General features: G+C 46.5%; 1 protein-coding gene across 1 annotated transcript in view; it reads right to left on the reverse strand.

Moving 5' to 3' along the window:
* MRPL24 (mitochondrial ribosomal protein L24) overlaps nt 1-16,320 on the reverse strand; it is a 141,492-nt gene that overhangs the window by 61,238 nt on the left and 63,934 nt on the right. The window lies entirely within an intron of this gene.

Consider the following 16,320-nt stretch of genomic DNA (forward strand, 5'->3'; position numbering starts at 1 on the left):
GTCAAAATTATTGGAATGTCGTGTTCTTACTGGGTGCTCAGCAAATAGACACATTAACTTACATTTGTTTTGAAAATCTGTTTTTATTGACACATGTCACAAAAGAAGACACAGTACATATCATTCAATTTTGTCACAAGTATTTCGCATTCCTTGTACATATCTGTATCATATAAGTATGGAACATTTTCTTTTTAAGTTGAACATCCCCATGAACTTCCCCCCCTCCCCGTTCCTCTCCCATTCCGGCACTTCTAATTCCTGCATTTTAATCATTATTAAATAAATCAAAAATTAAACCTGGTCTATCCCACAATGGTCAACATACATTTTGTGTCTGCCGCATCCGTACTACGAACTGTACGTAATTCCCTGCTAGTAAGATCGTCATACTGTGCATCTAGAACTGCATACGTCCCTTTATGCATGAGGTAGTGCCATCTGGAATGCGTTCCATCCCCACCCAACAGGGCATATCACATCCTAAGTGGCAGTTGTCGAATCATCAGATGTGTAGTCCTCCCCAGACTCAAATGACCCCAGCAGTGTGTTCCACTCCAAAGATATCGGGTTTTTCCGAAGTCCCCTACGTTCCTCGCGCTGCAATGTCGCGCTTTCCGCCTTCCCCCACCGAATCATCTCCGCCCTCCATACTTCCGGGTCTGGCGGTCTAGCCGATTTCCATTTCATTGTGATGGTGCGTTTAGCAAGTAGCAGGGCCAGGCCAATGAAACGTGCGGCCACACTTTTCTTACGTTCCACCGGTCCCAATCCCAGAATGACATTCCCATGCAGTGTAGGGCTTGGAGGTGGCCAGCTTAGTTAAAGTATCCTGCACCGACTTCCAATAATATCCTAATTTTGGGCAATCCCACAGCATATGTAGCAAGCGCGCGTCATCCACGCCACAGCGGGGCACGTGTCAGCTGTGTTGGGAAACATGGCGTGTAAACGATGAGGTGTCCGGTACGCTCTATGTAATAGCATAAGCTGTATAAATTTAAATTTGGGGTTTCTTGATACTGCCTTCGGGAATTTAAGAATCCTCTCCCATTCCTTGTCCCTGAGTGGTCTCCCCAGATCTTCCTCCCACCTATCTCGCAACGGTCGTAATGTTATCGCTCTCCCTTCTCTAATGCCACTCGTGAGCCACTTAGTCAGGTGACTGCCAGTTCCCATCAGGTATTGCATTGTCAGTAGCGGGTTCGTACCAGGTTCCTCCCCTTGTGGCGCCCAGGTCAGTGCTATATAACGGCATATCCTTGCATGCGTTAAGAACGTCCCCCTTTTGGGCTGATGGTGGCCAAACGGAACATTGCTAGGTTGTGGGGTGAACCCAACCCGCCGAAACTGAGAGACTGGAAATGTGACATGGACTGGTGCATGCTGCAGGAGAAGACGGTGTATGTCTCACAAGGCTGTCCTCGCAAATGGGTGGAAATATGGTCCAGGTGGAACGAATACAGGGGAAATATCTGTGAGCCCCCGCTGACCACACAGTCTAGCTCACTGGAAATGTAGGGCAGCCCATTGCAACCAGACTCCTAGCACTCATATGCATTTAGGTACCGTATATGCACCTGAACTGCTCTGAACCTACAGCCGTGTAACGTATCGACCAAGTTAAAGGGGGGGTGTTTTCTGTTTGTTCCCTTTCCGGGGAATCCTACACAAATTGACCTTATTATATGTGTTAAAATGTAAAATGTGACCTTCCTCATCCCTCATTATCCTTCGGGATCTCACGTATGTACACTCTGCAACGCCGCTGTACCCACGGGTTGACGGTCTGGGCTGTGTTTTAAAAAAATTTGTACACTAACTGGTCTCTTACTGTTGGCCGGCCCGATGGGTTGTAGGCGAGGAATGTTTGATGTGATCTGCTAAATAAAGGTCTTTATAAAAATAAAAAATAAATAAAAAAAAGAACGTCCCCCTTGGGGTGTGGTGTGTGTTTCTAAAGTCTTCAAAGGACATAACTCGGCCCTCTGCGAAGAAGTCCCCTACATGTGACACCCCTGCCTCATGCCATGTGGTGAATGCCCTGCTTGATAGCGTTCCCGATCTTAGGGGAAGTCCAAGAAGCGGTATCGTAGGTGCATAGGGAGTCGCAGACGAGGTGTACCTCACAGCTTTCTTCCAATGGTTAACCGCTAGTTTCAGCAGTGGGGGCGCCGTATCTGGCATCTCCGCCCTTGGTAGCAACAAAGTATGAACCTTTCCTTTATTCCATTCCGCCTCTGACATGTCAATTTCATGTAAGTTGCGGCCCGCCAGCCAGTACGCCAACCACTGTATTTGGCAAGCGTAGCTGTACGCCCGCATGTCCGGGACCCCCATTCCGCCTGCCGACGTGGGAAGCTGCAGCGTAGCGAGGCTAATTAGTCGCCTCTCCGTGCCCGACACCAGTTCCGTCAGCAAAGTATTTAACCTCGTAAACAATGAGGCAGGGACCTTGAATGGCAAGCTCGTGAAATAATAAATAAGGCGGGGTAGGACCACCATTTTAGAGATGGCCACTCTGCCCGCCACCGACAATGGCAACGCAGTCCAGAACTGTATTTGCGATTTCAGTGTCGTAACTGCCCTACCCAGGTTTCCATCTATCATGTCCCTCGCCTCCCTGTACACTTGGATGCCCAGGTAGCGGAACGTTGTCTCTGCCATCTGGAAGGCGTGTGGCTCAAAGTGCAGTTGGGTGGTCGCCCCATTGATGGTGAGACCCGACAGTGCCCTAAAGCTTTCAAAGAGTGCAGGGATGGGGTGCAGTTCTCCCCTTAAGTCATGCAGGTAAAGAATGATATCATCCGCATACGCTGATACTACGTGACTTGTCCCAGCCCTACGGATGCCTCTGTGTTGTGCCGATTTGCGGAGTTTGCATAGCAGTGGCTCCAGTGCTAAAATAAACAATAGTGGAGACAGCGGACATCCCTGCCTCGTCCCGTTCGCTATGTCCAGCGGTTCTGAAATGCATCTGTTCGTGCGGACCCGGGCCGCCGGTCGGGTATATAGTAACCGGACCCATGTGATGTATTCGGGTGGAATTCCAAATTTCCGGAATGTCGCTAACATATAATCCCATCTAAGGGAGTCAAATGCCTGCCTCAAATCCAGAGAGATACAGCCCTCCGTTCCCAACTGTGCCTGCTCGCCAAGCATGAGTTGGCCAAGCCTCCGCAGGTTCATAGCCGTACTCCTGCCAGGTACAAAGCCACATTGGTCAGGGTGGATCAGTTGTGGGATATACTGAGCCAGTCTCGCCGCAAGAATTTTACTCAATATCTTATAATCCGTGTTGAGCAATGACAGAGGCCTATAGTTTGCAAGGTGCAGGCCGTTTCTTCCCGGCTTGAACAGTGAGACTATTAGTGCCTGCAACGTCGATTGTGATAGTCCCCCCCGACTTCAGCGCTTCCTGATACATTACTTGTAAACGTGGAGCCAGCAAATCAATATAGGCCCCGTAGAACTCAGCCGGTAGGCCATCTGTTCCAGGGGTTTTGTTACGTGGGAGTGCAGTCATTGCCTGGCGTATCTCCGCAATTGAGATAGGGCGCGCTAATTCCTTACTCTGGTGTTCCTTAAGCCTCTGTATATTTAGCCCCTCCATGAACTCTTCAAATGCTAGTTCAGATAGTGGCGGGTGTGGGCCGTACAGTGTTGCATAGTAATCCCTGAAGGCATTATTAATGTCTAGTTGTGTCTCAACATGTGTTCCCTCTTTATCAAGAACTTCCAGAATGGGCACAGGTACCGGGTCATCCCGAACCATCCGGGCTAGCAGGGGTCCTGACCTTTCCGCCTGCGCATGCTGTCTGCTCGTGTATTCTCTATAGTCCAGCACCCGCAGCTCTTCTAGCAATTCAGCGTGCTGTATATTTGCCTGCTGTAGTGGTGTAAAGGGTATGTTCGTACCTGCAGCCTCGCTTTCAAGCAGTGCCAGACGCCCCTCTATGTCTCGAAGCCTGTCCATCACAATATGTCTCATGCCCACTTTAGTGCTCATTGCTTCCCCTCTGATGTACACCTTGAAGGCGTCCCACTCTATTTGTCTTGAGCTAGCTGTGCCTGCATTTGAGTGAAAATTATTTGTGATTGCGTCAGCTAGGGTTGTTCGGAATACCGGGTCCTCCAGCAGCTCCGGCTGGAGTCGCCACGTCGGGATAGGTGTCGGGGCCTTCCCCCATTGTAGTGTAACCTCTACTGGATTGTGATCAGAGTCTTGCCCATGTGCTCCGCTAGTACTATTGCCCCAAGTAGTGGTGTAGTACAGAATACGTGATAAATTCTGGTGTGCAGCCTATGGAGTGGGGAGTAGAATGTGTATTCCCTGTTCCTCAGATGTTTGCAGCGCCAAGCATCCTTCAAATCCCACCCCTCCGCCCACCGCGCGAGTGCTTCTGCCTGTCTTCTGCTCTCAGTGTTTTGCATAGGTGGGTGCGATCTGTCTATAGAGACGTCCAACACTGCATTGAAGTCTCCGCTTATAATCCAACGGTATTCAATCCAATCCGCCAATACCCCATTCATGACAGTCAGAAAGTCTGATTGGCCCGTGTTCGGGGCATATACACTACCAATTACCACGGGGGAGCCATCCAACAACCCATATACAAATGCATATCTGCCGTTTTTGTCCAACCTCTCCTCCAACAACTTAAATGGTACTGAGTTCCTGATCCATACCGCCGCCCCTCTAGAGAACAGAGTAAGAGGTAGCAAACAGCTGCCCCTTCCATTTCTTAAGGAGTTTCGCACCCTCTGCACTGTTCAGGTGGGTTTCCTGGAGGCAAGCTATCATTACATTCCTCCTGTTGAGGTGTGCTGAAATCCTGTGTCTCTTATGTATTGACCCCATACCTCGGACATTCCAGGTGCACAGTTTGTAGTTGTTAAGAGTCCCCATTGTGGTCTGCGGGAAGTACATGTGTTGGGCTCCAGACCAGTATAAATGTGTTTTGTAAAGCCAGTAATTGCAGTGCCATAACTACGCGCAACCCCTTAACATCAAGGTCCCCAAGTGAAACCTCCTGAGGTCCAAACAGTAGTGCCCAACAGGGGCAAAGACAAAACTGGCACATGGCTATGCACTGGGGGTGTGTGCGCCACGCATCCTGCCCAAAGCCGGCTGGTGTTGCTTCAGCTTGTCTTAGTCAAGTTTGTCCTTCTCCCCCAGCCACCCAACCACCCCCCTTGCAAGTCTCATACGTTACCAATCGGAGACTTCCAAACCCTTACTCATAGGTTGTGCGCCTCCTGGGCTGTGATCTTAGGAAAGAGCTGTATACTGTCAGCCGAGCCCGATCCCTCAGTGTGGGTACCGAAATGGCTGTCCGCGGTCAATGTATCCCTCACATCGTGGGCAGCCAGCGCAGCCTCCGTCAGTCGGCCTACCGCTGCCGTTTTCCCTAAGCGGGCAGACCCTGTTCCTCCAGTTCCCGACGAGTCCTTCACGCGGCTTCCTTGTACAGTAGCGCGGTGACGATTCCCAGTGCGCGAAGGCTGCATCCCCCCATTCTCCTACAGCGGGTCCTGTGTAGCAGGTGGGGGTCAGAGTCACTTCCATCCATTCCGCCACCTCTTCTGGTGTATCAAAGAACAAGGACTTGTTGTCATGCATTATTTTGAGGCGGGCTGGAAACAACAGTGCGTATTTTAAATTCCTGTCTCGCAATTTTCGCTTGACTCCCAGGAATGTTGATCTAGCTCTCTGCACTGTCGGGGTAAAGTCCGGGTACACCGAGATAGTCTTGTCTTCATATCTCAGCGGTGCCTTCTCCCTCGCCACTCGCAGCACCGAGTCTCTGTCCCTATAGTTCAATAAACGTGCTATGAGTGGACGTGGCGGCGGTCCCGGTTTTGGCAGAATCGCAGGCATTCTGTGGGTTCTCTCCACACTGTAGAGTGGGGTAAGGTACTGTGGGCCAACCACCTTCCTCAGCCAGTCTTCGACAAACTGCGTAGGATTCCTCCCCTCGCTTCGTTCCGGTATACCCAATATTCGCACATTATTGCGATGGGCCCGCCCTTCCGCGTCGTCCATCTTGTTCCAGAGTAGTTTAATCTGTTTTTCCATGGACTCAATTTTCGTGGAGTGGTCTGTCTGTTGCGGTATTAGATCATCAAGGGCAATCCTGTGTTCCGAGACCTTCTCCGCCAGTTTGTTATGGTCAGCTCTGAGAAGCGAGAGGCCAGTCGCCATGTTGTCCATCCTCAGTTCCAGAGCTTCTCTGGACGCCTTGATTTCGGCCAGGATAAGGTCCAATTTGGCGTCTTGCGAGCATTTGCCCGTTGGTGGTATAAATTCCACATTCGAGGACGCCAACTGGTCCTCGGATCCAGTGGATTGAATATCGGCTGTGGCCCCCTGGTCCTGCGCCTTCACTCTGTTTCTCCCCATTATATCCGTCAGCAGGTTGGCGGCGGCGATGTCCCTATCGCTCCCAGTGCAAGCTTCTGTGTTGAGTCACCACAATGTTCACACTCACCAGCGTCGCAGTCGGTCGCATTGGTGCTCCGGAGCGTGTGGGTACAGGCTTATCACCAGCTGTTAGGTTCGTGGTTATTGTGAATAGCGTGTCCGGTGCCGCCCCTATCCGACAGGCGCTCCGCTCACTGCAGGTTCCGTGCCAAGCCGCGGCACTCATCACCTCTATGCAACTCCCTGCTCCTGGGGCCCTCACGTTTGGCAAGCTGCTAACTGTTAGAAGGACTCCGCCTGATTACACCAGTCGTAAGTGGTACATGCAATGTTCCCACCTCCTGTGTTGGCCAGCAAGGTAGAACAGGTCGCACCAGTCCAGTGTCATTCACGTTTCCACCTATTGCACTATTCCTTGCCTCTGATATGGTGCGCCTGGCAGCTCCTCCCAAGATGCCCGCTCGGTCGTTATCAGCCCTCTTTCAGGCCAGCGGTGTCTTGCAGCCGGCGCGATGAGCCCAAAATGGCACCCGTACTTCCTGCCCAGCCGCGAAGTCTGCGCAGCGTCGCCAATCCAGCCTCGGGACTCCCAGACAATCACCTGCTCGTATTTAGCGAACCTTAGGCTCCCTCCCCAGTGGGTCGGTGAGTCCTCCGACCACTCGTATGATCCCCGCCGTCACTCCACTCAGTGGGGCCGCTTATTTCTGCGCCTCCGTCCGCCTTAGCTCGGGTGCCCACGCCGCCGTTCCGAGGAGAACCGCCAGTCTTGCATAGGGTCTTACCCTATGTGCGTGTCTTCTTCCTGGCCGCGTGTGTCCGCAGCGGCCGCCGTTCCTCTCAGGGGTGTCGCCCTGCGCAGCTGTCCCCGGCTCAGTGCAGGAGTCTAGGCGCGCATCGCGGCCGGCCCTCCCCACAACTCCAGTCCGCGGTCTGTCGGAAGATGTTAGGCCCCGCTCGAGCCAGGGGCCGCGCTCGCCTCACCACGCAGTCCGGGACCCGCAGGCGCCACCGAGTGTTTGTGGCAGTCCCTCCGATTGTGGGGAGTAGTTGGGCGGCCAGGGAAGGCTTGAAGTCAGATATTTCGCTAATTTAATCGGGCAGTGGACGGAGCTCTTCTGGAACTTGTCCGCCATGCTCGGCTCGTGGCCACGCCCCCCCACATTAAGTTACATTTAACCCCCTCCAAGAGCTTAAAGGCCTCAAGGAGATGCACAACTCTCACTCCTACCATTTATACAGCACACCTTATTTTGTCATTTTTCATTTAGCTAGATCAAAATACATTGAAAAAGCACCAACAGTGGGCTGACATTGATAATCAGAGTACAATAATATAAAGCCCCAGTACTACTAATACTCTTATGCCCAATCATTTTCCATTATCAACTATAAGAAAATTAGGACCAGGTCAAGTGTGCCAAGAAGATGGCAACAGCTAAATATATTGTAATTCCGTGACTCCAATACATAGGCCGCCTTTACCAAAAAGAGGGTACCAAGAAAATGCCTCAATAACTACTAAAGGGAACTTTGTGTGTGGGATACCACCTGTTCATGGGTCTATCATAGATGAGTATACGTTTCCCTAAGAGGGTGAGCACCCTCACCAGTTCACAATATTAATATGGTTTCAAAAATATCTTCAGGAAAATACTATCAAACAATATAGTGGTTCCAAGAATTTTGTGGTACAGAATATCACAGGTATGAGTTTTTTAAATATAGTTGTATCTTACATCGATTTAGTATTATTTTGTAAGGCTTATGATTTTTTTCTGCATTATTAGTAGAAAATGTTAGTCTCTTGAAATTATTTTCAGTAGTGTTTTGGCAATTTTTATGAAGTGCTTTTGAATTTACCTAATTTTATTTACATTGTTGGTGGGTTATTGAATTTGTAGAATAGTAAGTTGGGAAGATATTTTTTTTTTACAGTTTGTAAAATGTAATTGGTTAATTATGTAATGTAACTGTAGCTGCAATTTCTATTATGTCATATTTTTATTTAGGGTAAATATATTTGTTATGTAAATCCAGTATTTATAAATCCAGTATTCGTAAAGCGCACAGATACCCATGGGTGTCCCGGCGCTGGGGGCCGTTGGGATGATTAAGCGAGCTATTGCCTAGAGTCACTTGGTGCTGGGCAGACCCCTGCCGCCGGTGCCAGGGAACGAACCGTGATGTACTTTGTTAATTCGTTCACATTTCTACAATTGACTCATTTTAATTCTATAATTATATTAAAAAAAATAATTAGGAATTTGTTTTTAATGCGCTATGTGTGTGAACATTTACTTTTTTTATTTTTTGTTATGATGTAGTTTTCTTTTGTATCATTTCATACATTTTGTGAGTGGTCAGGATTATACTGCAATAGAGAGGGATTTTTTTTATTGCAGATTGAGTTATTACTGATGTTACTAATTTGGAGACAATGTTTATACTGCATATTTTCTATCATTAAAAAAATATTTTTAAGTACTTTCGTTTAGGTTAATAGAACGTTTTAAAATAAAACTTTAATGTAAATAATGTTTTTATATGAATTGTTTAGGGGATTTTTTAAATATATTTTTCAACACTTTCCCTACTGTTGCTTAGACTGGAGTGCAAATAGTAAATTAAACCCCTCCACAATCCAGCCCTTTCACCAACATTGCTTAATGTATGTAGAGTGGGAATAGTAAATCTGAAGCCCTCAAGTCCCATGTTTTCCCTGCTGTTGCTTATATTGGAGTGGGACTAGTCAATGTTATCTTTTTAAAGTTTAATACTTTTCCACCAGTATTTTAGGTTCAAGAGAGAGTGGTACATTTGATCCCTTGTTTTTTAAATTTTAAATGTTATTTTTTGTGGTGGATTCGAGATTGCTAATTTTGTTCACAATTTGTTGTTTAATGGAGTTCAGTTGTTTGAAGTTTATTTTCTTATTTTATATTTTTTTTAATTTTACTTACGTTTTGTGAAGTATAATGTGAATTATTTCGCTATTGCCTAAATTTATTGTCAAGTTTTACATTTATAATAGATTTTGTTTTTTTGACATTGCTATATATAATTATATATTTATTGAAATTAATTTCGAAGTATTATATTTAAAAAATGTATTACTTGTATCCACCCTGCATACTTCTGTCAGTTGCATTGGGGATGTAACTAAATGTGAATCAGCCACTGTTAGTGGACTGAACAGAAAGAAGAACCTGTCCCGCATATACCTGTAGCAGCAGGTATATGTGGTCAATTTAGCACTTGTGACCTGGGCAGCCCCTTGGCTAGCATCCCTGCCCTGCGTGCAAATATCAAGAACTGATCTGCAGTAATGAGAGCTCTGGCTGTATCAAAGTTACATTTTAACCTGTTCTCCGTTTTGGGGTGGTCCAGAGCCTTCTCACCAGAGCACCATAATCATCTCCTTTCAAGTGAAACTCAATGAGCACCTTGTACAGAATCTTTTGCAAGTTATAAAAGCACAACTGGGCCTGAAGTTCACTCATGTGCATTGTTGAAGTTAACGTGACCAAAAAAGGTCTATCAACTGAAGTGTTTTAAGGCGTAAGAGGCCATGGGTTTAAGGGTTTGTGCATCAATTTGACCAAAGTCTGACTGAAATCCCGAGAGACAACAGGGCTCTTGATTTTGGGACACTAGTGCAATAGGAGCTTCAAATGCCACTTCAATGGCCAATAGCTGGGTTTTGAAAGTGACACCTAAGACAACAGATTCGACTAGATGTCAGGTGAAGTGCATGATTTAATTCATCGGGCCAAATGATACTTTTTGGTAAACCCTAATAACAGTTCTTTAGCAGCTGGCCCCTGCGCGGTGTTGTGGTGAAAGTATTCCTGGTAGCTGCTAGGACAAACGAGTTCTCTGAAGTGAGGCCAAAGTGGTCAAAGGATGACTTCTCAAAACGCAAATGCTCAAGCTAAAGCAATGGTAGGGAGGGTGAAGGATCTTCAGAGAACCCGCAGACCAGCTGTCTCTTCTCAATAAAATGGACGAAGATGCAGGAGATAGGAGAGGCATGTTTGGCGAGTCCTACCTAATTGCATCAAAATATCCATGCATTGAGGGCTCTTTCTGATCTTCTGAAGAACTCTTTGAATAGGAGTAGCAGAAGTGAAGGCAAGTAAGAATAAGATCATCATCTAGTGATCCGGATTGCCTACCGATCTGGAAGTTGAACTGAGGGCGCTGTAGTTTTAAAAAACATGAACAGGCTAGCACCTCTAAGCCTTTGAGTCCAGATGGATGACTTCATGAAGATTTCTTACTCCAGAATGAAGACCCTTGCTCAAAGTCTTTTACCTTCTGGTGCCAACCCCATCAAAACAGGTAACCATAGGGCACATGCTCTCATACAAGGCCCTTGTGCCAAACCGCTAATGCATGCTGAGCATAGTTGTGAGGCCTGAATGCCTACTTGTCTTTAAATCAGGAAGGGAATTTTGGTATTGTTCATGTGCACCATACACCCTTTGAATAAAAAGCTTCTTAGAGTCAGATAGGCTACCTTTGCCCCCAAAATATTTATGCGGAGCAGGGTAATCATTATCTGTCCAGCAAGACACTCATGTAGAAGCCCCACAATCAAATGATGCAGTGGCGATTTGCAGTGTTAGCATGCAGAAGTCGCATAGAGCTAAAACAATGGAAGCTTAGAACCATCATCTCAGGATAGGGACTAGAAATGGGTGGGCCAGGGCAGGCTTGGCTATCCAACAAGTGATTTCAACTGTAGGTGCTGGAATAGCGGTTGTAATTTGGTATGAGAGACCACAGCAAGGCACTCAAAGATGCCAAACAAACCACCAGATTGTTACAGTACTAGCTTCCAACAAGCTGTCTAGCTGATGATCAATGCTCTTTTTAGAAGAAAAGAAGATCTTTCCAGGTCTCAAGTAAATAACGGACCAGATGAATCAAATGCGTTTTAGAGTGCAAGCACAACGTTTGCATTAATCAGCAAGAACCAAGATCAAAGTTCATGAGAGTACACCTACTCATGACTTGTGTGTCATTTATTTCCAAGACACTTTATACTTGATGACTTTCCTTCTAGACAGACTTCTGCAATCAACATGAGTAGATCAGAAGTTTAGAGAAGATGAAGGAAGAGATGAAGGCAGAGGTATACAGATATCATCACACTAGAACTCCGGCAGATGACTCTCCAAGGAGCGGCTATGCTAGGCTCTATTCACCGGTACAACCCACCTCAGACCCAGAATCACAGAAACAGGCTGAGGCTGAGGAGTGTCTCCCACACCCATGGAGAAATTCGTATTCAAGCTCTTGGTGAATCACCTCAGTAGCCCTAGGCCAAAAAGGAGACTGCCTCAATCCTGAAGTGCAAGGGTAGCTTGAGACTTCTGTGTCACAAAGGGAATTGCGTTTTCAGATAGAGCAACGGGGGTTTTGAAGCAATGGAGAGATTAGTCTCACTTGACTCTTCCTGTTGGTACAATTAAATATCTCCTATAGGATGCGGAAAGGGAGAGAGGAGTGGATGGTTTGGTGCAATCATAATTGCTGACGGAGACTTGGCATGGCATATTCTGCTACAAACACTGGATCAATTCTACATCCTGCACAGTGCTTATTAAAGGAGGAAGGCCTTTTGGTATGCACAGGCTTTTCGGATCAAATAAGGGAGGCCTGACTGGCCGATGCGAGGTGATAGGAAAGTGACCATTACCCACTAACAACTGCACACACAAGATTGGAGACGAAGAAGGACTCACACCAGATAAATGTAAAACAGGAAAGACCCATACAAAAGCTTGAGCTCAGTATTAGGCCAGAGTGCTGCAGTTGCCCTACTCAGGGTTGAACGAGTCCGCACGAGTACTGCAGAAGTGTAACCAGGGTATGCTGACAAAAGTTGGAGAAGAGTAAATAATCTGCAATTGCAGCAGAGGTGGGAATGCAGCAATCCAGTTTAAGAGCCAGGACAGCGGACTGAAGAAAACAGAAGTACAGTGAGTGGTATAGAGAAGGAAGGAGGAGGAAGATGGCATGGAAGTATGTAGACAGTTTGTTGGAAGCATGCAAACAAGCAAACCCAACAGAATAGACTTGGCAAGCATACTTTTCTGAGAGATCACCAAGGAGAACTAAGTGGAACAATACACAAGACTTCCTGACCCATATGTGAAGGAAGTCTTGCTGGCAATACCATAATTCAGATCTTTATTGGAATTAAAGATTGTATTCCTAATGCAAAGTGTTCTGGACAATGGCCAATAAAACATTCAACGTTTTACCATGCTCCTACCTGCAGCCCTTTGCTTCAGCATTTCCTACCTGATCTGCTGATTAGGGTTCAAAAGAAGGTCAGCAGCACTGAGGGCGGTCCTGCACTATAAAGGGATCAACACTGTGGAACAAACTATATGCAACTTAAATCTCAAACAAACCACTGCCTATGAAGAAGGCCCCAAAAAGGGAAGTCTTCCCCTTACGGCTGAGAGTGACTGGACTGCACCACCCTTCAAAGGAAAGTGTACCCCCTTGACTGCATACCATTATCACTGTCAGTGTGCCAGCCAACTGGTGGTTTGTACCACAGAGAAATGGATACATCATCTAAGACTACCTTTGAGGCATGGCAGAGAATAGTGAATGACTCTTTACACCACATACCCACTACAATCAAAAACAGGAGGTGCAGAAAAAACAACTTTGGAGCCGAATGTTGCACAATTTGAATCTCCTAATTAAACAAACCTATACATGGTTTTTGTTGTTGAATCATCAACTATCAGAAAATATCCATCAGTTTGAGACAAAGGGGGTAATTTAGAGTTTGTCTACGGAGGGCATCTTCCAAAAGGCAGCAGATTCCTCATCCAGTCAAGTTTTGATTCGCCCCCCTCCCCCGCGAACTAACGACAGACAACCAGTCTGCCAAGATTCATTCTGTTAATGATATACATCAGAGCCACCCTATTTACGGCTGTCATTCTTAGTTTATATTTTTCATGCATGGGAACACCAAGAAAAGCCTGGCTGTCTCGAAAAGGAAGCAATAAAAATAACTATCAGCGTATCAGGACTGTGTTTGCTTTCAAGAAACAAATTCCTTCTTTGGGAGTTTATTTCTTGATAACAAGCAATCCATGCTGACTGGGTCCAACAAACTTGGCACACACTCTGCAAAGTTCAGTGCCTTCAGTGGAGCCTCCAGAGGGGCAGCTCTGCTGAAAGCATAGAGATCCCTGCCTAAAATTTCACTGGTGGAATCCGTGGCTTCCAGTGATCTGGAAAACCACCTCCCAGGCTCTAAATGACTCTTACAGTCTCTAAAATAATAAGCGTATTACATTGAGAAATATATTTATAGTATTTTCAGAACCCTTTGGCTATCATCCTAACCAAATTACTGAATAGAAAAACAGCTTCTTCTTACTCATATCAGAAATAGGGATATCTGCCAATGTTAATTATTCATGAGGAAACTATCAGCAGATTAGAGTGCTCCAAATGATCAATTGAACTTTCCAAGGAGAAGGAGACTGTATGACTAACAAAACTCTTATTTCAAAAAAGGACATTGGAGCACTTTCCAATTGTGAAGAATATTTTTTTCAATTACAAAAGTCACATTGTTTTGCTTCTGGGGATTCTGTATTCTTGGAGGGCAATAGATGTACAGGCCACTGTCAAAATTCAACTAGTATAAGTAAATGTCTCAGTTCAATTTAGGCGGCTAAGTGGGAAATTTAGATGACCAGCTCATTGCAGAGCACCGCATGACTATTTTTTTTTTATTTTTTATATTTCTTTTTATTGAAAAATATATATAACAAGCAAGGCGAAGAGATATGTTACACGAAGTACCAATTCAAATGGGGAAGGAAAGACAATACAGCAAAGTCAACAATCAATATATGGGAGGGGAGGACAGGGCCAAATCAATATACATACAATAAAATAATCAGAATGCGGGGTCAGGGGGAAGGTGGGACATCAGTGTTTTCTATTATGGGTGGTGCACAGATCTCGCCGCGATAGCTATTCCAAGGTCCCCACACTCTGCAACACTTCCCGGGTCGACCCCGGGCCAAGTATACTGTTTTTTCCCTAAACATGCTCCAGTCCATGTTCTCCTTCCATGTTTCAACCGAAGGTGGCCTGTGGGATCCCCACAATTGAGCAATGTCTCGCTTGGCAATCATGGCTCCCAGTGTCGCCCATTGTGTCTGAGCTACATTATAATCCGTGGGTTCCCAGACATTTAATAAACATCGTCTAGCTTCCGGCAAGAGGGCAATCCCCGTTACTGCGCTCATTACATCATACATTCCTCTCCAAAAGGCCGCGACCTCACAGCACTCCCAAATAATATGGAGAAACGTATCTATCTGCCCACATCCTCTCTTACACAACCCCTCCTCAGAGAAGGCCATGTTAACCAAACGGGGGCCCGTGACGTACACTCTATGAAGAATCTTAAGCTGAACCAGACGGAGTCGAGCTGGAATCGCGACCTCCTTTGGAGAGGAGATGGCCGACTGCCAGTCCTCGTCATCCAATTCAAGGCCGTCACGGGTCCACAAGTCCCGAAGATGTAAAAGGAGGTCAGACCTATCATTAATCAATTTTTTTATAGACTAGGGAGATAGTGCTGTCGGGTACATAACCGTCCAACAATCTATCCTCGAGTGGGGATGACTCCGAATGACCTCCCCCATCGGAAAAACCAACCTCAAAGCGTGGTGTACCTGAACGTAACGGAAGTACTCTGTATCGCTTAAAGCAAACTCCTTCTTCAGCACATCAAAGGATTTCACCTGACCCTTGACCCAGAGGTCTCCCACCTTACTAATACCAATGAGGTCCCATTTATCGAACCCCTTGGTATTCCATAATTTACCAAGTTTATCGGAAGCAAAAAGAGGGGTCGCTCGAGTCAAGCGGTCTTTCCATCCCATCGAACTAGTCGCATCCCGCCACAAACGTACTGCTGTCATGGTGGGTCCCGACAATACCTGAAGTACAGATTTAGAGTACAACGCCCTATAGTAGTTACCCCCAAATAATAGCCATTTATCCATGGCAAAGGCGGGATTTAAGTCGGGACCATACATACCATGATTAATGGCTCCCAATTGAGACGCCCAATAATAACGTTTATATCAAGGAGAGCGATACCCCCGTCGTACCACGGGAGCGTTAGTTTGGCGAGCGCAATACGAGGTCTGTTGTCCCACATGAGCTTCCTTTGAAGGTCCTCGACCGCGCGGAAATAGCTAGACGGGACTATGTCGAGAGAGTTTTGGAGAGCATAAAGAAAACGAGGCAAAGACATCATCTTGAAGAGGGTGGCGCGACCAAGCGGAAGTTTACGCCAACCCGCGACGTCCTGCTTCAATCTAGCCAAGGGTGGGAGAAGATTCCGGTCCTACCTAATTGCGGGGTCCAATGAAATGTAGATACCAATATATCTAAACCCCGTTAATGTGATTTGGATAGGACAATTATTTGGAAGAAGAGGGACTTCTCCAGAAAGGACGTATAGATAGGATTTTGTCCAGTTAATAATTAGACCTGAGTTCCTACCAAACGAGTTCAAAACATCACACAAAACTATCAATGACTTCCGGGGCGAGGTTAAATACAGTAAGATATCATCTGCATAAAGCGAGATGCGATCTTCAAACTCAGAGGACCACAGAATTCCCTTCATCGAAGGCTCCCATCGGATCCAGGCAGCAAGGGGTTCAAGTGCTAGGGCGAACAAAAGTGGCGACAAAGGACAACCCTGACGAGTTCCCCTCTCAAGACCAAAAGAAGCGGAGACTCTGCCATTCACGACAAGTTGCGCGAGGTGGTCTTCATAGAGCAGCCTCACCCAGCCAATAAAACCGGGTCCAAATCCGAAC

This window comes from Lissotriton helveticus, chromosome 11, assembly GCF_964261635.1.
Source record: "Lissotriton helveticus chromosome 11, aLisHel1.1, whole genome shotgun sequence".
Classification (NCBI taxonomy): Eukaryota; Metazoa; Chordata; class Amphibia; order Caudata; family Salamandridae; genus Lissotriton; species Lissotriton helveticus.